The sequence below is a fragment of the Grampus griseus genome (genome assembly GCF_964374135.1).
Source record: "Grampus griseus genome assembly, chromosome: 15".
NCBI classification, from domain to species: Eukaryota; Metazoa; Chordata; class Mammalia; order Artiodactyla; family Delphinidae; genus Grampus; species Grampus griseus.
In genome coordinates, this window is record NC_139009.1 from 50,275,933 (window position 1) to 50,284,510 (window position 8,578).

Genomic DNA, 8,578 nt, shown 5'->3' on the forward strand with positions numbered 1-8,578 from the left:
GTGTGTGAGTGTGTGTCTGCAGAGCGAGGAGCCTTCCTTCGCTCTCCTCCAAGCGGCTCCACAACCCCTTGTGTCTTCTCTTCCCCCTCCTCAGTCTAAGGGACGTCGTTTTCGTAAATTCACCTACCCGGCGCGGGGCTTTATTGTTTTAAGCTAGGGCCCCGGGCTTGCATGCGCGCACCCATCTCCGAGCCGCGCCGGCCAGCGGCTGTTTATTCATATGTTGCCTTCATAAAGTTTCAAACCCATTAGAAAATAACTGATTTGCCTAGCTCGGCGAAGCTTCGGGCCCCTCTAAGGAAGAAAAGGAGGTTTTGATGCTCAACATTAGGAGAGATGTGGGCTGGACTGGGTTTGTGTAAATATGGTTTGTTGTTATTGTTTTCCTCCAGTTTAAGGGGGGAGAAACTAAAACCCTGTTTAAGAAGCAGGAAGATTCACTTGCAGTAAAGCACGGTAGCGTGTGCGTTACACCATTTCCCCTTTTTCACGAGTTCTTCAGAGCAGGTCAGCATCTCTTTTCCACTACTGTCTATTTTTTTGTCTTGTTCCACTAGCCTTGGAGCGACCAAAAGAATGTTATTGCAGGGCAGGGGTGGGGGGAGCGGGACGTGGAGGAGAATGGTTGGAGGGAAGGTGAGGAGAGGGAGAAAAAAAGTACAACTGGAGGCCTTTGAAAAATAAATAAAATAAAAGCCCCTTCAGGTAACAATAGTCAGTCAGATTCTTTCGGAACCGAGCTTTTCAAATTTAAATATTTTTCCCATCCCTCCATAAAAGTCCATATATAGAAAAGGTATATAAATGGGTGAATGTGTGTTCTGGAAATATATATGTATGATTTATATATAATGGTGTGTATAAAGCTTTTCAGGGTTGGCTGTAGTGTAAAAAGTAATGACTTTATTACCTCTGAAAGGTTCTGTGGTTCACATTTAACAGTCTTCTGAATTACAATTCATTACACAATTGTGTGCTCTCTAAAACCGGCACCCTATCAGGGCCGCTATCTGTGGTTATTTCCAATAAATAACTGGCAACATTTTATTGATTTTCTTTTTAAAAAAAATCATAGCAAATTAGGCACTTAGTTACAAGTAGGTCTGCTATGTTCCTGCACTTGTTTCAGATTCCAGGGGGTTCCTTCCGAAACCACATGTTAAAACATAACATTTAAAACCCAGTTTTGCAGCTGCTTTCCCTGGGTACCCATGGAGAGGTAAGTAGCGACGTTTCCACCATTAACATATATTTAATTTCACCATCATAAAATGCCCAGAGTGAAATAGGAACTGCCCTCCACTCCCGCCCCTCCCCCAGCCTGATTTCACCCAGTCCAGAAAACCAGGGCTGTGTATCGGCATTTGATTCCCTCCTCGTCGCGGACCCCCACTCGCGGTCCCTCCTGCTCGCCCCTACGAGTGACGCCCCCTCCCTCATTGCTACTGGATGCTCGCTAAAGCGCCCAAAACTGGGGGAGGGGGAACGTTTGTATGTGTGTTTAAAGAAATAAAAATGTGTTGTTTTAAGAGCTTTGAAAATATTACGTAAGTATTGATTAATGATGCAGGTGGGTTTGTAGAGGGGTGAAAGGTCACTTTAAACGCGCACACTTGGATACACAATAAGTATATTTACTTTCCAAAAGTAGCTTTCAGAAAATAATAAATTATGACAACGTTAAAATTATTTTATGGCCGTTCGGTTAACTTCATTTGGAGCTGTAGAACCTTTGCTGATTCCACTGAGGAGCTAATACGCTCTGTGGGCTCTTTCCCAAACCTTTGGTGACGACACTGCGTGTAAACTCCAGGCCAACAGACGACCCCTCCCCTCCCCTCCTCCCCCTTTCTATCTTGCCCGCGGAGGAGACTCCCCAGGACTTCCTGCAGTATATATTCTGCCTCTGATCTCGTACTTAATAGCCAAGTCCTGTTTTATGCTTTATAATGTGTTGACAAGTTTTCTAACAGACTTTCTGAAATAATGCACATATATTCACGTCGGTTAGAAACCCACCGTATTTTTAGAGTCGAGTAGATCTATACCCTAATGCAGTGAGAGACTGTAAATCATAGAGGATTTCATAGTCCTTTCAGTAGTTTTCGGTATGAAGTATGAGCCGCGTGGCCTCCAGACGTAACCTTTTAGAAAAAAAGACAGTGCTTTTATTTTATGGTGTAAAGTGCTTTTAGCTCCAGGGCTCTGAACGTGAATGTGGTCAACAAACAGCTCCAAGAGGGAGACTTAATACAGTCCCAGCCCTCATGTGGAGGATCGCCTGGCACGGGGGACTCGGGCTGAGCTGGAGAATGAAGGGTTAAAAGGTCTGATGGAAACTACAAGATTCAAATAAAATATTCACTGTCTGCCTTTAGCAGGAAACACCTTTATAGCCTTAAAGATAAATAAATGAATGACTGAATGAATGGTTAATACAATCGCTCCCACCTTGCTTTTACTTCATTCTTCTTTTTTTTCTTCCTAATGTAATTTCAGAAAATAAAGAATGGGCAGTCATCTTGATAAAAATAAAACCTAGGTTTGGGTTCATCACTTGGCATAGGTTTTGGGGTTCTTAAGGGTGGGAGTGCTAGGGTGTTGTTAAGACAAAGGAAAATTAATTTTAAAAAGGAAGGGAGGTTGTGCTTGAGGAAGGGGGTGGGCTTTGTGTGGGGGCCCCAAATTGAAAGGTGAGCATGAGGGCCACAGTCCCCTCTTCTCCCCAGCCTTCCTCAGCCCTGACCCCCCTATAACATTTCTTCCTCCTCTGCTCACAGTGTGATCCAGAGCCTGGGACCTAAGGAGGCCCCTGGAGGGCAGTGTCTACACCTGAAAAGGCAGACTTCCTCCAGTGGGGTTCCGGGGGAACAGTTAGTATGGCATTTCTCCAGAGGCTCCCTGGGCCTTTAGGGGACTGGCAGGCTACTTCACATACCTGGATGGAGCCCCTCAAAAAAATAAAGAAGGGAGGAAAGAAGGGAAGGAAGGAAAGAAGGAAGGGAGGGAGGAAGGGAGGGAAAGTAGGAAGTCAAAAGCTGAATCTGCTCTAAATAAGTCTATACTTACCTCTAGACTGGGCTGCTGTGTGCTGAGTCAACAATGTGTGTGTGGAGGGGGGCGTGGGCAGCAGTCTCGCCACTTAAGTAAGAGGCTCCTTTGAAGACAGCAAGGAGTTCTGGTTAGAACATTGAAATTTAGCTCCCTAACACTGACATCAAAGACACATACGTGCTGGGCAGTGAAACCAGCCCAATGGACCGCATTAGAAACGTCCAAATGCAATGCTTAGCACACAGTAGATTCTCAATAAATGGTTTTGGAGTGAATAAGTGAATAAATCCTATCACCACATAAATGAAACCAACATAACCATACAAATTCTATTAGTCTCCCCCAGAGCCAATAAGGCTTTCATCAGGCAACTCTGTTACAAGAGTACATTTTAGCCTAAAAGTGATTCCCACCAAGGATGGTGAGCTCCAAAAGATTACCCCAAAGATCAAAACGGCTGAACACTTAAGAATACAATGCAAGATATTTTCATCACCTCCAGCAGCCTACATAATCAATTATCGTCCAAATAAACCAGTGTCAAGAACCGGGTATCATAAGATTCACTTTTGTAACATTGCTTTTTGGATATGTTCAAATCTGGTTTCCCAAATGAGAGCCCTTCTAAAGGAAAAAATACAATCAGAAAAAACAAAAATGAAAAGTATCTCAAACTTCATTTTCTGTGCACCCTCCCCCAATAGATCTTTTGCTTTTAACAAGGGAATAATTTTTTTAAATACATGTTTTTCACACCCAGTCTTAAAAACAAGCTTCACCTATTTCCCTTTTCTTGTGGGGAGGGGTAAATAAGAGGAAAAGCAACACACACACACACATCTGGTCTGACATTTTGTACAGCAAGTTTCAGCCCAATGTGATTTAAAACAATGTGAGTTAAAAACCTCTTAAAATTTGGGTTTATAATGGAAACACTGACAGACTCTTAATTATAGCAGCCCTGCCAGACACTGCTATAATGAAATAGTTGTGCTTTCATTACTGCAGAGGCACTATAGTTAGGGGTCTGTCAGTGTTTCTATTATAAACCCCAAGTTTAAGAGGTTTATAACTTGGGCTATTTAAATGGCACTGGGTGGAATTCAAGTTATCAGTCCAGATGTGAAGTTGTTTTATAAAAGAATAACTCAGTAGAGGAAGAGCTTTTGGAGATATTTCCTCTCTCTCTCCCTTTCTCTCTCTCTCCCTCCTCCCCCCACCTTCTTCCCTCCCTCCCACCTTCCCTTCCTCCCTCCCCTCCTTACACATCACAGAAATGATTTTTACTGGTTTCAGATGGTCTTATTGCCAACTTCCAGCTATGAATTCACTCACTGTCTAAAAGGAAAATTTATAGGCAGCTAGTCCTTTATTTGGACAAGTACTCTTTGCCATTATTATAATTTTTTACTATGTTATTATCCTGGAATACATACAGACAACACACACACACAAACCAAAAAAAAATCAAGACTGTATGTCAAGGAATGCAACCTCATACACATACGCAGAGGTATACATTCTGATGAAAAAGTATAAATTTACTGAAGAGGAGAAATAAAGCGCCTGAAATCTTCTTTATCTTGTCTATCAACTGTGTAGTAAAAACAAGAGAAATATTACCATCTTATTTCAAAAATTTGTAGCTTTCCTGTTATCATTTGGTTTGTTCAGAAAAGCAACAGCCAGCACTGTGCAGTCAGCACTAGACTATCCAAGGACTCTACACAAACACCATGTATGTCTCTGCTGGACTTTGAATGTTGACAGTTTGATGAAGAATTTATCTTGGATTATCTAATGGACCAGAATTTTGAAATATGTTCTATTAACCTGATATACCATCACCATAATGTATGTTTGTTAGCGAGGATATGGCTGATACTGATTCTATCATAAGGAAAACAAAGATGGTGGTGGTGATCATGGTGATGGTAGTAGTGTTAATGGAGGTGACAGTGGTGGAGATGGTAGTGACGGTAGGGGTTGGAGATGGGGGGGTGGTTTCCCTAGTTAACACGTCCATAAGAGTGCAGTAGAAATAGGATGAAAGATGAAGCTAAAAAGCTCAAACCTTTGCTTCTCCACCTCTTGACCCTTCAGAAAAGCCATTCCGTAAAGATGAGGTGCTCGATGAGTTAAAACGAAGTTTTCAAATGCACACTGCTCTATGTCCCTCCCCTGCCCAGCAAGACGTGGCCCTGGGTGGGTGTTTCTGGCAGGCCCTAAGGCCACTGACTTCATACAGAAAAAGACCCATCAAGAACTGTGCAGCAACCATATCTGCATTTAGAAACCTTCTCACTTTCAGAAGAACAGTCCCTTTTCTCTGTTCTCTCTGTCTGAAATCAGACCACCACCAAATCAGGCCATCAAGGACCATAGGGCCTTGATCATTCTCACTTCACAATAGCTTTGGTTGGTATCCTCTCGAATTAGCTAGGTGACAAAAGAGAAGCAGTCATCAAAACACATCACCAGGCTCAAGTTCCTTTTCTGCCAGTTTCTCATAAACCCCACAAATGCCTAGGCCCACAACCATTCCAGATGTGCGCCAATCATTCCCAGAGATTACTGAAGAGCTGCGGCTATTCCGGTCCCTTTTCCAGAATTTAAGACACCTTTTTTTCCCTGATAGTTAATCATCAGTATTTTTTTTCCTGCCAAAACCAGCAAAGGAAACTTTTCTGGTAGAAAAAGCCTGTCTCTATTTCATCTTCTTTGGCAGCTTGGTAGAAGATAAACAAATCTCTCTGGTCTCCCATTCCTGGTTGTATACAATTTGCCTGTTTTCTTTTTCTCTTAAAAAAAAAAAAAATCCTTTGCACAAGGTCAGTTACCTAAGCCTCCAGATTCCTATAAAATGAAGAATCTAGTCCTAAGAACTGTTATTCTTTCTTTCTTTATGGAGCACTGCACTGAACAGACATGACACATGGCTTCTGCTCTTGGATGGCTTTCATTTTTAAGGCACTAAGATACACATACACAGGCACAAGCCCATCGTATAAAGTTCACAAGTCACACATGCCAAAGCCATACTGATGCACACTATTATCCTTGCTTTGGGTAGCCCTGGCTTCACATTGCTGATTTGAACTGTTCTAAGCCTTTAGCAAGGACCAGTTTGAGGGGACACAGCTCTAGTTACTTCTGACACCAGTTGGAGAAAGAACTTGGTTTCTCAGAAATGAAAATGGTAAATAATGAGGTTTGGTCATGGGTATATCTGTGATAATTCTATTGTTTTATGACATTAAATATCTTAACTACTCTTGAGAAATGAGCTTTCCGTACTACATTTGTTTTGTAGGCAATTTTAGAGACTATTTCTAACATGCAATTGTGAATGTATCATTTCACTTCCCTAACACATAGTAGGCATTTAACACTGTTAAATCAAGGAATGAATTCTACAAATGCATTTTCTGTTGCTGCTGCAGATGAAAAAGACACAGGTATTTGTGTCTGCTCACTAAGAAATTAAATGTGCATATAGTGGAAAATTACATTATTTCACTTTTTAAATAGTTAAGAAGTATGGGCCATTTGCACAGCTATCTAACTATACATTATAAACCGCAAGCCCATTTGCGTCAGGTGGAAACAATTGCATGTTTCTCTGTGTATATTTCATATAGTAACTTATGTCATAAAAGCTATCACCTGACAAGTCCTGGGTTGTCAGTTCTTATAGGGCAGAGCCTCCATCCTTTTCATCTTTTTACCCCTCAGCACAGAGTAGGACCTTAGGAAATGTCTGATACATGAATAAAGACTTATGAAGTAGACCACTTAGATTCCTGGGAACTTCAAAATCCTTTCTACCATAGATAAAATTTTTTTTATTGTTCTCAATTCTCAGATTTTGAAATGCAATAAAATATTCAAACAGCCAAAATCCAAGTACATTACAACACAGAGTAACTCTGAGAGATTACTTCTGAAGCCTGATTCTCCAGATACTACCTTCTTTAAATATCAAGGCCTGTTCTAGCTGGTTCTCATTTGAAAGAGGCAAGGCTCACAGAGCCTCATAATGGCAACTGCTCTCCCACCCATCCCCAAACAGTGATTTCTGTGGCCTTGCTCAGGGAACAAGGGAAATATCAGTATGTGCTCTTCAAATATGATGGAAAGAGAATCCCGACCCTCTCTTCTCAAAAGATTGAATCTTGAACTCTGAGCTTAATTAGTAGGAGAAAATTCAAGATTAGTGGATTTTCAAAATAAACTCAGTTTATGAAAGTAAACATATGAGGGGGGAAAAGGCAAATATGTTAATTATTCGAATATTAAGCACATAAAGGGGTTTTGCTAAAGACTGTAGATCTTTTGCGTTTGTTGATTTAAAGATTCTAGAAAATTTAAAATATGCTCATTTTAAAACATATGTTTTACAGGAAGTAAGGTCTCCTTAATGGGAACTTGCAACTCTCATTTTTTTTCTTTTATTTTAGCATAAATAAATCAAACTGAAAAGCAACCTCAAACTAAAAAGGAACTGTTTTTTTTTTTTAATTGATAAGACTTTAGCTATAGTAACATCTTTAGAATTCCAAGCTGGATTGTTGTATTTCCACTGATCTTCATATTTAAGGGTTTTAATCTCTTAAAATTAATGTGACAAAGAGAAAATGTTAAATGCTGAGCCCAGGCCTGTGTTTTCAGATATTTTACCCTCAGTAAGATTGACATGATATCTGGTTTGTAGAAGCGTTCAAAATTAATACATTTCTGACAATACTAAAAAGTTGTGATTCATTACTTCCAATTTTTAAATATTCTAGAAGGAAGAAGCTTTTCATTATGGGAGAGGAAGGGGGCAAAAGAGCCCCTGATTTCAGGTGGTATCTTCATTTTATTAGGAGCAAGGGATTGACCAGCAGCAAGGAAATAAACAAACATTAATCCTGAATTATATATTTTTTCCAACATGATACCAAAGGCCTAAACATTGCACTGAAATAATAAGATGATGGCAGTAATTATTTTAATGAGAATCTCCCTAGCCAGAATAACAAACAGATATATTGCCTAATGTTACACTGAAAGGTAGTGCATAAGTACACACGCTGCTGTGGTGACTAATGTGTGATAAGAGAATCCTCTGCTCACAATTTGGGCATTTATGTCACCACGTATTATTGATAGCTATGTTATTCTTACTACCCTGTGTCTTTATTATGTAACGTCTAATTGCAGGAAAAATTATTTTCATCCCCTTGATTTTGATAGGCATTTCCAAAGAAAGGATGGAATACAGAGAAGGCTGTGTATTGTGGAGTTCCACCATCACTCAGGATGTCTGCTGATGATTGCTGGTAACAGTTCTATAAGCACTGTACACTGGCCTTTTAGGAGGGAAGGAAATTAAGTACAATAGACTTGTGATCAAATAAGGATGAGGTTCTGATGAAGACACAAGGGAACTGGACCACTTAGAATTAAAGCTTCAGCCCCCATATTCCTGCATTCAGGTGTTGCCAGCTGCAGAGTGGGTGAACTCTCTCCCTGAACTAAA